Source organism: Pinus tabuliformis, chromosome 8, assembly GCF_031772625.1.
Source record: "Pinus tabuliformis cultivar Carrire ecotype Pingquan chromosome 8, CPIR1, whole genome shotgun sequence".
Taxonomy (NCBI): Eukaryota; Viridiplantae; Streptophyta; class Pinopsida; order Pinales; family Pinaceae; genus Pinus; species Pinus tabuliformis.
In genome coordinates this window covers 511,667,173-511,682,279 of record NC_142294.1, presented here as the reverse complement: position 1 = coordinate 511,682,279, position 15,107 = coordinate 511,667,173, and the positions used below count along the sequence as shown (strand labels likewise).

At 38.8% G+C, this 15,107-nt stretch overlaps 1 long non-coding RNA gene across 1 annotated transcript; it reads left to right on the top strand.

Moving 5' to 3' along the window:
• The first annotated feature begins 1,044 nt into the window (after positions 1-1,044).
• LOC149236349 (uncharacterized) lies at positions 1,045-6,382 on the top strand. Its single transcript, XR_016268389.1, has 3 exons — positions 1,045-1,256; positions 5,491-5,589; positions 5,748-6,382. It is a non-coding gene; the product is annotated as an uncharacterized LOC149236349 (long non-coding RNA).
• The last annotated feature ends 8,725 nt before the right edge of the window (positions 6,383-15,107 follow it).

Here is a 15,107-nt window from a genome sequence, read left to right as displayed (position 1 = left end):
GAAATCCCAGCTAGATACCATATATGTTTTATGAAAATAATTTAAAAATGTTTTATTGTTGTTTTCTTCATATTTTCATTATCTTAGAAATCCCAAAAATCTGGGCATCCATGCATTTGGGTCTAAAACAGTTTTGAACAAATATGTTTGGACCAGATGTATATATTTAAATAAATTAAAGTTTTCTTTTAAATTATAAATTGAGAAAACATTGTTCAAGATAAAACCAAGTTTTATTAAATCCACGATTTCACATGTATCTGAGAATTTAGGGCAAAAGAAGTGATGTACTTTTTTATATTAACTAGATTATATATATGAGTTAAAAAAGAAAATAATTAAACATTCCAAAAAATTAACATTATTAGAATGATTTGAGTATCTATGAAATTCAAGGTCTTTAACAAATCTCTTTGAACGAGATACCTGGATATATTTATTAAAAAAAATGAAGAAAAACCAATACATAAAGGATGTGCAAATAAAGAAATCAATTTTATTAAATTTAGATTATCTAGGTATCTAAAAGTATTGGGTGAAAAAATTTTGAACCTTTCATTTTCACCTCGATACGAGAAATAAACAGAAAAATATCAAAAAAACATTGGAAAAGGTGAACCAATTGAACAAATAAAAATTTATTGGAAAGAATTCTGAGAATCTGCGATAACTAGATGTGTGTGAAACTGTAACATGGCAAACCATCCAAATCCCTGTATATCAATATTAAAAGAAATTATGAAGGTATTATTATAAATAGCATGGTTATGTAGTGTTCATTGATACTTTTCTAAAAATATATTTTTCTCAGATAAATGCTTCTTGGAAGAGAAGTTGTGACCTTTTCAAAATCAAGATTAATTGGGAAAAAATTAAAAGGTCAAACTATAAGGCCAAAACCCAAAAATTGAACTTCTTAAATGTCATTCAAGTTCGAAGCAGATCCACCATTGACTCAACAAATCAATGGCCACAGTCCCAACAAATCAATGGCCACAGTCACAGAAGTAGCCACTGACTTTTCTTACGAATTGCGCGAGTTACGCGACACATTGAGAATTTAAGATGAGGACCGTTTCTTATCAGAAGGCTTTCTTCAACTTATTCATGCTGCATCACAAATCAGGTGACAGTAAAGCATGAGGAACTAAGCGTTTGTGTATTTCAAGCACATTGAGCATGCCAAAGCGGCCAAGGAGGGTCTGCAGGGCGCGGCCATGGGAGACAACTTTTTCAAAATCGAATTTGCCCGGGCGGTAAGGATTTTGCATTTCATTGCGCTTTGTCTGTTCGTCTGGTGGAGGTTTTTCTGTTAATTGTCCATAAACCCTTAGCTTTTCTCGATATGAGATTTTTGATCAATCTTCTTCAAACTTTTGATTATTTAATCGGAATACTTTGTTTCCTGGGGGATATTTTCAATTTTCCTTTAAACCTTTGCCTCTTTAAAGTGTATGGGTTGAGCTCTTTCAATTGCTTCTTTGGCTAAGAAGTTCTGCTATGTTTCCTCTAAGCGCTTGTTTGCAAGACAAATTTGGTTTATTTGCCTTAATTCCCAGATTTGTTTATTTACCTTCCTTCCCCGTTTCACTTAAGGGTTTTGTTCAGCTTTTCACCAAGAATTCGCTTGTTTTCCCCTATTTTTTAGATTGATGGAACTATTCAGTTTCCACCGCTTAGAGTTGAATTTCACCTAGTATGGATGCATTTCCAACGCATTTCAACATTAGCCCATGACTTTTAGGCTGTTATCAAATTTCCCTTATACCTTTGTCTGTGTAAAGTATTTTTGTTAAGCTCTTTCAATTGCTTGTTTGGCTTAGAAGTTCTGTTTAAGTTTCCTCTAAACCCTTGTCTGGGCGATGAATTTGGCTTATTTGCCTTTTTCCAGATTGGTTTATTTGCCTTCCTTACCCGTTTCACTTAAGGGTTTCTTTCAGCTTTTCATCAAGAATTTGCTTGTCTTCCCCTATTCTTTTGCCTGATGGAACTATTTGGTTCCTGCTGCTCAGAGTTGAATTTCACCTAGCATGGATGTATTTCCAGTGCATTTCGGCATTAGCACAGGACTTTCAGGCTGTTATAAGTTTCCGTGTCTGTCTAAAGTATTTTGGTTAAGCTCTTTCAATTGCTTGTTTGGCTAAGAAGTTCTGTTTAAGTTTCCTCTAAACCCTTGTCTAGGCGACCAATTTGGTTTATTTGCCTTCCTTTACCCGTTTCACTTAAGGGTTTCTTTCAGCTTTTCATCCAGAATTTGCTTGTCTTCCCCTATTCTTTTGCCTGATGGAACTATTTAGTTCCTGCTGCTCAGAGTTGAATTTCACCTATCATGGATGTATTTCCAATGCATTTCGGTCACAGCCTCTGGAGTGGAAAATTAGTGTTAACGAAGGGATGGAAGCGAATATCATCCAAGAGAACTTCTGCAACCGTGTGGTTAGGAGAATTTCTCAAGCTTTCCACCAATACAAAAGATCTGTCCTTTCTGTGAGCAAATGGGTTTGGCAGGTGGGTGCTGATCCTAGAAGAGTTATCCATTCAATGAAAGTTGGCCTTGCACTTTCTTTGGTCTCGATATTGGACTTCGTGAGGCCATTGTTTGACAGTTTTGGTGGAAATTCCATGTGGGCTGTCATGACTGTCGTTGTGGTCTTCGAATTCACGGTAGGTAATTATTCACCAAAATACCTCCAGTTTACGAGTATCTTCAAACATTTTGAATAAATTGGTAGGAGGATTTTATGACTATATAATATCATCTACACCAGCTATTGGGCTTTGACAATAATTAATTTAATGTTTTGCGCCTCAATTATATTATGCAGGTGCTACATTGGTCTGAGCAGATCTTTAGCCACACTGTTGGCAGGATTACTGGGAGTGGGGGTGAGCTATGTTGCAGAACTTACAGGGAAAAACTGCGAACGAGTTATACTGGGTGTCTCTGTTTTTGCGTTAGGTCGATATATTCTCCTTCCCATAATACAATTCTGCATGTCATATTCAATACTTCACCTTTCAGGGTTCTGATGTTTATTCTTCGGTGATCGATACAGGTACAACGTGCACATATTCGCGTTTCTTTCCAGTGATCAAGCAAAGATACGATTACGGGGTGGTCATCTTCCTTCTCACCTTCAATCTCGTTGCCATTTCTGGTTCTCGCGTTGAAAACATTTTAAAATTGGCATATCAGAGGATAGCTACGATAATCATTGGGTGTACACTCTGTTTCATAATAAATGTGTTTGCTTTTCCCATCGGGCTGGAGACGATCTTCACGATTTGATTATACATAACCTTGATGGATTGGCTGGATCTCTCCAAGGTAATTTGTCACACACAAAAACATTAAATCATTTATTATGAAACAGAGCGTACACCCAATGATTATCGTAGCTATCCTCTGATATGCCAATTTTAAAATGTTTTCAACGCGAGAACCAGAAATGGCAATGAGATTGAAGGTGAGAAGGAATATGACCACCCTGTAATCGTATTTTTGCTTGATCAGTGGAAGGAAAGGCGAATCCTTCGAGCCGTCGCCTGGTCTTGCACAACGCCAATAGAGCTATTGAATCTGGATAATAGTTAATACACGCAGGCAGTCCCAAAATGTCCAGTCGAGATGCTCTCCAAGTGACCATTATAATAGCATGGGTTCTATAGAAGGCCCTTGTTATATTCCTGTTCAACTCAAAGGGCAATGATCTATAGTCCATGCGGTTCTTCCCTCGCACTTGGCCAGGGCTTGCATGAATGGAGGCCTCTGCACCCCCTGCATTATATTGATGTTGACGACGTGAATCGAAGGCGAGTCGATGTCCAGCGCGTCGAGTATTGCCTGGTTCGCCGTCATACGCCAAGAGATTTCTTAAATGCGCCGCACTGGATTCGGTGACGCCTGTGTCGATGACACCCATCTGCTCAGACCTCTCAGGCCGCTCAGACTCTTCTTCTTCATCGTGAGAATCCGAAGAGCCGAGCATTTCCTTGAAAGATTTTATTTTCTTGCCTATAACGTTCCTGCAGTTTCTGTTGCTCCGATTGTTGCTGCCGTTGCATTTGTATTCTTCGTCTCGGTCTATAAATCTGCATTTGTATTGGCGAAATAACCTATGAAACGGAGTGTCAAATCTGCATTTGTATTAGCGGAATAACCTATGAAATGGAGTGGAACCACACAAGCTCTTCTGATGAAGCGTTGGCTTTCTGAACTGAGTCACATATGTTAGCTTGATGCAACATTTAAGTGGCGTGGTTAGGGATTGCATGCTATTTAATGGTGATAAAGGATGGAGTGGTAAGGCATGTGGCTCTCATGCTAAGGCCCGCATAGTCCACTAACTTCGTTTTTATTTTTATTTTATTCCACCCATTATATATATTTAAATTATCAGGTTGATACTCCTCCTTTACAAATATGCCTTTTTAAGTTTCTGTTTTTGCATACTCTCATTTCAATCTCTAAGCATTCTCCCGTTCTTGTTCTTCGTTTTGATTTTTTGATTTTTTCGTTGTCAAGCCATGAAAGGTAAAGCTCAATGAACTATGTTGATGGCATATTTTGGCTTCCCTAGATCCAACAAGACTGAGCAGGTAAGTTGATGAGCTTAGGCCTTTTTTCACTGTGCTTTTCATGCATTTTTACCCTCCTGTTTTGCTATGTTTAAGGTCCAATGTGATATTGACTTAAGACATCAAGGGTCATTGTGCATTCAATGGCAAAATATGGTTTCCCAAAAAATTTTGTAAGATTGTTAAGGCAATGTCTCTATTTCTGTTTTCGACTGTGGCTACCCTTTGTTTGTTGCAGGAGCTCTGGTATATTTCCAGCGTTCATAGTATTGGTCTTTTTATATCCCGCCGCTGGGCTAGGGTCGGGTATTGGACGTATTTCCACCAATGGTATTCATTGACAAATCATATAATAACTTTGTGTTTAGTTTTCAGTGGTGTCCTGTATAAAATGTTTTGAACCATCGATGAATAATTTAACGGGGGAATTGAAAAATACAAGCAAATGAAAACTAATGCAGGCTTAGCTTAATGATCATCACAGGCAGCTTCTTTTGTACAACCTTGAATGCTAAACTTCATTTTGTGCTAGCATGAGTTGGGTTCTCTTATGGACGTAGTTTCACCAATGGTCTTCATTCATAGAGCACATAACATTGATGCAAGTAGGAAACTAGAGAATGTCATATTCTGTTGGTTATTCTTTGCTGGATTTCAATTTTCTTGCAAGTTTGACATTTTTGAATTGCAAGTACCCAGATCCTTACCCTTTACCGAATCCTTACACAGTGGTTTGGCTTAAGCCTAGCCTTACAAATGATTTTGCATATTAGATTATCACATGCATGATAGATTTTGATATTTGAGCTGTATATTTGTTTAGTTGTATCTTTTAGATGTTACATGGTGCAAATCAGTTGGTTTGGATTTTGATTATCTGGTCCTTGCTTATTTTGTATGTATATTGAACAGCGACCAGCAGAGTAGCTGCAAAAGAGTTGGACCGTATAGATATCTTGTTTGGGAAATATGCGGGCAAGGATGCGACAAGGATGCAGAAGGCATAATAGGGTAAGTGATTATAATATTTGTTGAAACTTTATAGTAAATACATTGTGATTTTCTTAAATTACTAGTGATAATTGTTTTAACTGGTTATTGCTTTATTCAGTTGCTAGCTCTCTCAAATGTCTATTTAATGAATTTAGATTTTGGTTTGCAATTGCTAGGACTGGCAAATATATTTCATCAGGCCTTTTATCCAAACCAAAGTATAATTCAGTGGTTTAGCAAGAGCTGGACGCTGTCCTGTTTCACAAGTCCTTTCACAGTCTCGCGAAAATAACAAAGGAGCAGTAGGTGCTTCCAATGCATTGTTGAAATGTTTATATTGAGATGACAGTTTTGCAGAAACATTAGTCTCCTTGGCCACAAGAACCCATCGCTGTAGAGGCAAACAGTTACGGTGTACAATATGGCCTAGGCTGGCAAATCCTGCCGGTAAGTTAGTAGGCTTATAGAAAGTGGATCCCTGATCATACTGCCCTCCATCATAGCAACTCCACACCTTTTCAAATGTGGATACTTGAGCAACTTCAATCTCCCCCAAATAGATACTGCTCTTTGCAAATCCCATGCCTACAAAATCAAGGCATTGTATGTGGTTATTGCAAAAAAGAAAGTACATTCCAATTTGGAAGAGGGTTTTATCAGAAGACATATATTTATGCACAGCTACAAAGGCTAGTAGGTTTCTGAAAAATCAGTTGGAAGATGGACCATGAAGTTTAAATTGAACAAATGTGCTCTCCTTTTGGAAACACTGCAGATGTAGAAGAAAAATTTGAAAGCACTAGAATTTGAAAAAGGGTCTTTCTGTGAAGATAGATTTTTATTAACACAATGTACTTTCCTTTCCGTTTTTATTACTAGAATTCCATTTTCTGGTGGCTATTCTTTGCTGGATTTCAATTTTCTTGAAAGTTTGACATTTTTGAATTGCAGGTACCCAGATCCTTACCCTTTACCAGATCCTTACACAGTGGTTTGGCTTAAGCCTTACAAATGATTTTGCATATTAGATTATCACATGCATGATATATTTTGATATTTGAGCTGTATATTTGTTTAGTTGTATCTTTTTAGATGTTATATGGTGCAATTCAGTTGGTTTAGATTTTGATTATCTGGTCCTTGCTTATTCTGTATGTATATTGAACAGCGGCCAACAGAGTAGCTGCAAAAGAGTTGGAACGTATAGATATCTTGTTTGGGCAATATGCGGACAAGGATGCAGAAGGCATAATAGGGGTAGTGATTATAATATTTGTTAAATTTAATAGTAAATACATTGTGATTTTCTTAAATTATTAGTGATAATTGTTTCAACTGATTATTGTTTTATTCAGTTGCTAGCTCTCTCAAAAGTCTATTTAATGAATTTAGATTTTGGTTTGCAATTGCTAGGACTGGCAAATATATTTCATCAGGCCTTTTATCCTATCTTACAGAGCCCTACCATGAATGTCTATTCTGAGAAAAGAGTGAGAGCCCTTTCAGTTTGGCAATCTCATTTTCCCAGCTTCTATCTGTAGTCTACATTCATTATCTTCTGATTAGCCAGAGCCAGAGAGTGATATCAAAGAGAGCCTCAAGTTCCCACAGTTGGTTTTCTTGGATTATTTTATATTAAGATATTTCAAAAAGAAGATATGCTAATTACCAAATGCCACAGAATGTCAATAGCCTACTATTGGCCAGAGGCAATATTTTTTAGGAACCATTAGGAACCACCCATGTATATGTTGCATGCATTCCTGCTAAGCAGGACAACACCGTGAAGCTGTCTTTTCGTGTTTGATTTTGTATTTCATGCAATATAGGGAGGCTACTCCCAATTAGCATGCCAAAAGTTGGAGGTGACCTGTCATTGTCCACCACTCCATAACTTTTATTTGCAGAAAACTATATTTAAACAATGGGTCATAAACCATTTTTGGATTCAAAACCATTTTCACAATGCAACCACTGATTTTAGTTTTCACTGCTTTTCTTGTTCTCTCGAGAAGGCATTTTAAGGCAATCATCAAGTTTTCGGATTCAAATTCATCTTCAAAATGCAGACATTGATTTTAGTTCTACTAGCTTTTCTTATTCATCTCATAAAGGCATTTAAGACAGAGGTGAGGTTGCAGAAGGTCTTAGGTTAAGGTCGTGTTCTCGCTAGCCCAGGTACCAAACGTTAGCGCTACTACAAGTCTCCTTCTCTGCCATCAAATGCTAATGGTAAGGTAAAGGAAAACATGATATTCTCCCAGTAAGAGAATGTCCCAAGCCATTAAATCAAGGGCACCAGTGTCTACTTCTATTCAAACTCTCAGAGATTGAAACATCACAATCTGAGAAGTAAAGCTCATGTTGACCAGTAGACTGTCTGAAATCACAGAAAATTTTCAGCTGTTTATTCCTAGCAAATATTGGTCTTTCCAGAACATCTTGAGAAAAGGTAATTTCTCCTTTGTAATGGTTTCAAGCAAGTCAGTTGTTCTTATAGTCTCCACGAACAATTTCTGTGTATGATACATCTCTTTGTTCAATGAAGGCTGCATGTGGTGTTTCTACTTTGTTATGATAAGGTTTATTTTGGCAACCCTCTGACCATAGAATCAATCAAAAGGAGTGTCATCCACATTTCTTACTAAGAAGCAACATACTCCCTCAACTCATACACAGATAGCAAGTTGGTGAGAGTCAGATTGCTGAATGGTCTCTTTGACAACAGTCATGGGTGCAACGCATTGAGATGCTACATACACATACATGCAGATATAGATATCAGGGTCTAAATAGTGGAGACATGTAGAGCCAGAATACTGAGCCCCCTCTGATGAAGAGTTTACCATTTTGAGGGCTCATGTTTACCATGCCTTATCCTTCAATAGTTTCCTTAATAAATACTGAGCAGTGACAATAACATGCTCCATCGATGGTATCACTAAAGGCGAAAGACTGCAGGTACTTTCTTCCTGGACCAAGAATGGATTTAGGTTATGTATCAAAGTCCTTCCTATTTGTCATGTACAATCATGAGAAAGAACCCAAGATGGGTGTTGAAAGTTTCCATCTATATCCTCCTTAGACATCAGTAACATGGGAGAGATAGCCATAATTTGATGAGAGAAGGTGAGAATAGGTCTCTTCTGCTGAGCATGCATTTGCTCTTGAAAATAGAACAAATCATGCCCGAAATACCAAAATATCTTGGATAAGCAAGCTGAAAAACTCTATGGAAAGTGCCATATCCTAACCATATAATATGCTATAATCATTCATCAAAACATCCCTTGAAATCTTGGAAAAGTAAACTGAAAACAACTCTACAGAAGGTACCATTTCCCAGCCATGCAATCATTCATCATGATTACACTTGAATGAGGTTAGGGTTAGATTCTATAATTGGTAAAAATATCCCTCAAGTACTTAGCACGAGGCCAAGTTCTATGTATATGTGTAACCATATATCATTGTCAGATTTCAGGTGTACCTTACATTACAGAGCAGAAATAGCAACTCTGCCATTACAACCAGCTATTTGAAGTAACATATCATACTCAGATTTGAGGTAAAACCCGTGTAAAGATGCATGACAGGGTAGCACAGAGTAGGGAATAATTCTAATCAAAGGAAACATTCCCGTTGTCATACAATAAACTGATATGTTGCCAATACTATGCACAATTTTCTTTAGTACAAGCATGGTGAGGCAAATGCAGAAAACAAGTGAGAACAATCAGATTGCTATGGGGCTGGCTTGTATGCTGCCCCTAGCATCTACAAAATACATACAACATCCTCTATACCATCCTCTATACCAGGTATATGAGAACTTTAAGAATGATTGAGTAGAAAACAACTGAAATCACTCCAGATTCCCACTGCCAAATGCATTGGAATGAGGTGCCTACATTAACTGTACTTATGCATGGAAAAGTACTCATAATAGACAAAGGATCATGGGATTGCTATGCTGAGCTCTGTATGAACCCTACAAATTTGGCATTATATTTGGGCATTCCAAAGAAGATAAGTAGGAATTATCGAATTTAGAAATAGTCCATAAATACAACCATGAAGGCCATTATTAAAATAAGGACAACTAAGAATTGTTTGCCACACCTCCTTTTTAAAAGGAAGCAGCGGCAGTTGCTAAGAAGTGGGTATGATTGATAAAACACATACGCCCAGACTGAAGCAGGGTCCTTTTGTAATTTATCAAATAAAGCTACATGAATGAAGGTGCTATGTTGTATGAACCTGCTACCCAGACATAGACTCAGACATTTAATCAAACAAAGGAACCTGCATCTTGAGGCTCCTGCATATAGAGCTTTGGGGTTGATATTCATGTGGAGCTTCTGGGGTTGGGAAGGAGAGGTGGATAGATGTATGCAGTGTAACTTCTGAACATTCATTTGATGTTTTTCAATACACCAGTTTCTGAAATACCGCCCAGATTGAAGCAGGGGCCTTTTGTAATTGATCAAATAAAGGTACATGAATGAAGGTGCTATGTTGTATGAACCTCCTACTCAGACATAGACTCAGGCATTCAATCAAACAAAGGAACCTGCATCCCAAGGCTCCTGCATATAGAGCTTTGGGGTTGATATTCATGCAGAGCTTCTGGGTTTGGGAAGGAGAGGTGGGTCGATGTATGCAGTGTAACTTCTGAACATTCATTTGATGTTTTTCAATACAACAGTTTCTGAAATACCTTGATCTTAGAAACTTTGAAAAGCCAAGTAGGATGAAGGTGCTATGTTGTATGAACCTGCTACCCAGACATAGACTCAGACATTCAATCAAATTTCCATAACTTTTATTTGCAGAAAACTAAATTTAAACAATGGGTCATAAAGCATTTTTGGATTCAAAACCATTTTCACAATGCAGCCATTGATTTTAGTTTTCACTGCTTTTCTTGTTCTCTCGAGAAGGCATTTTAAGGCAATCATCAAATTTTCGGATTCAAATTCATCTTCAAAATGCAGACATTGATTTTAGTTCTACTAGCTTTTCTTGTTCATCTCATAAAGGCATTTAAGACAATCATAATACTTCTGTAATTGTTTAATTAACTTAAGTTTCTAGAGTATAATATAACCTAAAGGCTCAAATAGTACCAAAATAATTGTTTCATATCCTAGGCACAGTGACCTAGTTTTATTTTGAGAGAATTAATGTAATGCAGGGTGTTATAATATTGATTTAGCAGATTTGTGAAAATTATTTAGCTTGAATGCACATTTAGGTGTAGTAGTGAAAAATTCAAATTCTTGAAAATTTTGACTAACCTCCATTACACCAGCAGCAAAAATCTAGTGCTCCATCTGTTTGTATAAACCCCATCACCAGTGAAAAATCTAGTGCTCCATCTGTTTGTATAAACCCCATCACCAGTGAAAAATCTAGTGCTCCATCTATTTGTATAAACCCCATCACCAGTGAAAAATCTAGTGCTCCATCTATTTGTATAAACCCCAAAACACCATCACCAGTGAAAAATCTAGTGCTCCATCTGTTTGTATAAATCCCATCACCAGTGAAAATAGACATTGTTCGAATAGATGGTCCATGGTTTCTTCGCTAGCACAATTTGTCCATTCCAGGGTTCTTCAACCCCCATTTGCCTTGCGGCTTGGTCCTTGTAATTTGAGTCCACTTTATGAGCTTCACCCCGTCCGAGGACTGATTTATAGCCCATAAATATCTATAGTTGAGCTTCTTGATATTTTTTAGTATACCTTTTGGGATTGTCGGATAGGTAAATCCCTTCTGCGGATAGAAGCGATCCCACTAGCCCAATAGGGGTCTAGCGACAATCAATCAAAGCTACTACGCAGGTTCCTAACTGCAAATAACAAAAATAGGTAAAGAAGGACCTACTTGGGGTCCAACGCTAGTGTTGATGAAGCGGAGCCACTCTCGTTCCCTGGTCCTGGCCGGTCACAATCCTTCGCTATCCTCGCGAACGGACACCTGCACACATAAGGAACGATACAAACACAAGCGTGAAATCTGATATAGGCAATTATATGTCAGTCAGAAAGGACATAACTTTACATCAAACACCATGTAAACGATGAAAGTGGAACCATAATAGTAGTCTTCTATTATTAATGATAAAAAGAGAAGAGTACAACCAAGGTTCTGACGCTGAACCTCTCCTCTGTCTGGGCGGGCAGCTATGTGTGTCTTGCAATCGGCAGCATCACCTCTCTATGCTTCACTATCTCTAACTCAAGAACTCTAGCACTTCAGAACTCACTCTCAGAACTCAGAACTAGAACTTGAGCAATTAACTCCAAAAGACTAGCTTATCAAATGCATGAGGACAAGCTTATATAGACGAAGAAGGGAGGAGGATACAATGAACCGGGACACCCAATGTGAATTGGCAACATCCATGAAAAGATACTATGGATAGATATGATGACTCTCGAGCTTTATCAAATGGATTTTTCCTCAAAGGAGCTCATGATCTGGAAGGAAAAATCATACAGTCGTGCTTTTGGCAAAAAAACATTACTAAATTTGACTGGCGCGGGCATTGTTCTAAGACAGAGCGCCAATGGTCGCGCCCCCTTTTGAGGATCTTCATGATTGGCGCGGGTGAGACACTGGGAACTCGCGCCACTGGAAAAAGAGCACTTTTTAGGGGTGATTTGCAGAAGGTGTCTTCAGGGAACATGAAGTACACACTCAGGGGAACATAATGCAAGTGTTTTTAGACTTTGTCACTTCTTATAACTCCCGGGATAAGTCCTCCAAAGTACGACAAGAGGAGTAACAGGGATGGTGACAAATTATTGTGTAACAGATGCCCCCTAAAGCATGAGGTCCGAGAGGTAGAGAGGGGTGAAATGCTTTACAAGAACACACAAGAACACATATAGCTGCCACCGAGGATCTGCATTGAGAAATATGACTGATAGTTCAATTACATGATGTACATGGTATGGTCGCAGCCATCCATAAGAGAGTACATAAACAATCTAGATCCATAGTATGGACGCAGCCATCTAGTTAGGATCAATGAATTGACTCAGGTATGGTCACAACCATCTAGTGAATGAGTCATGTATCAAGAATCACGCCTGGATTACAACAGACACAATCCAGGGTCTTGCGCTCCATCTCGACCCGAACAAAAGTACAAGTTCAAGCATGCGAATATATGAGCTGAAGTTGAACATGCATGAACATCGTCTGATTACCAGTCAATAGTGGAAACTGTTAACAGACGTGAGAGGTACCACCAATAATGACAATGGCCCTCAAGGTACTATAGGTACAATCTACGGCGTGCGAATTAATGAGCTGATGTCGAACACCCGTAGAATCATTCGATTGGAGGCCAATGACGAAAACCTCACGTCGAACACGAAGAACCTGCCATTGAGGCATGCAGGCTCCAAGGCACCGGAAGGGAGTCTCTAGATCAGCTTCCTGGATAATGAGCTGGCGTCGACAGGAAGTGACCTTGATCGAAGGTGGGCCATAATGTTTCCCACATCATCGACACGAGACAGAGAAATAATGTTGTGAATCAAGATTATGTGAACTATCAGATGGAGGTTGTTTCTTTTCAGAGGTCAACTTCTCTTGAACATATCGGCGGCACGATATTGGAATTGGCAGTATTTGACATCAATGGATCAGAGGTCATGATGACGAGGCAATGAGCAGATGAGAGGTCAAATAGGATTACCCAAATCCATGGAAGCCAGTGAAAAATGAGATGAGATATCCCCACCCAGACACGAAAGCAGATGAGTGCCATGTTCAAGAGCGACATACTGCCGACACAACAATGGTTATGGTTCCAAAATTTTCTTTTCCCCCACCATTTCTGGCGAGTACCCCAGTTATTTTTAACAAGCTTGATGGGGATAGCATATGCTTGTGGTGTGTCATCCGACAAAATCCGATGTCATCAGGTTTTAACGAGTCTGACAAAGGAAGAACTTGGCATCTTTTCAAGTTTAGAGAGTTTGAAAAGACAGCGTAAAAGGAAACTCCAGGGGTGTCCTTTTTCGTAAAATTGTGTCTCCCGAGCCCGAAAAAGTATAAAACAATGCTCGAAAGAACCGCCCGACCATTACGATCGAGGAGTACTTTTCATAAATAGTGCTCCTGACCTGAAAAAGTAAAAAAGCGGTCAAAAACACATCGTTTCATGACCATTAACGAGTTTGAAACGACAAAAACCCGGTAATCTTTTTATGTTTTTAACGGTCGACAAAAAGAACTTAACACGACCGCCCCTTATTAACGTTTAACGAGTCAAGAGGAGTAACTCGGCAATCTTTTCTCTTTAAATGGTCAGAAAAAGAGCTTAAAGCGGACCTCCATTTTTATTCTCTTTAACGAGTCAAAAAGGAAAAATACTCGGCAATCTTTTCATATTTTACGAGTCAGAAAAGAGCGTAAAGGCGACTCTTCCTGAAGGAACGAGTGGTATAAAAGGTAGCAACTGGTTCCGGTAATGGTGGAACTGCTCAAAACATGTAACGGTCAAGAGGCTGGCTAATAAAACCACTCATCGCTGTGGTTCCTCAGGAAAGGATGAACAACCAAGTGAAAGCATATGATCGGCCAAAGAGACGGTGGTGATGGAATGAAACAACCAAGGCTCATCTAGCAGAACTTAGCAGATAAACGACAATCACAAGATGTGAATTGGGTGAATTGGGTATGGGTTCATGATCCAGGTGGATGTTGGTGGCCACCCACCTATCCCATTTGGACGCCCACAACTATCTCTTTCGGTTTTTCAGTTTCTTTAATTATAGCATAGTTTACTATTTTTAGCAGTTTTTCGGGTCCTGAACTTCCGGAGCCGTTTTGAGGCCCTAAACGACGTTTTTTGGGAAATCCACCACTAGCGATTTTTCTGATAAAAATCATCTTTTCTGTCGTAGTCCTCGGAGAGATCTTTCCAACGGCCTATCATGCGCGTCAAACGGAGATAGTACGACCAATTCGCGACCCCGGGAAGTTGATGTACCAACTTACCCAAAAACGGGGCCCACAATTTGGCGTTTCATCTTCTAGGGTTAGGTTTTGGAATGTGAAGGGTTTTCCATTGTTTCTCAACAATAAATAGGCCCTCGAGCCTCATTGTAACACAGTTCGAAACAGTTCAGAGGCATGTAGCCGACACATCTCTTCTCAGAGATAAGCTACCATCGCCCTAGCTGGTTTATTTCTATTTGTAAGCATATTTCAATATTCTCTATTAATGAAATGAAGTATTATTTCCGCTGCATCTCTATTTTTATGGTTATCGCATCTCTATATTTATGGTTATCTCTGTAATCTATTGCGTTCCTGTTTAAATCCGGATCAGTGGTATCAGAGCGGTCTGCTTTTTTCTCTGCTTTTCTTTGCATGTCCCCAACGAGGTCGGGATATAAGGAGTTAGGGCTTGAATTGGTCGAACCTTTGCAAGACCAGCCTCGAAAATCTCGACGACCTCCCATGGCAGATGAGAAGAAAGACGAGGGGGTAGGAGATCCTATCAGAAT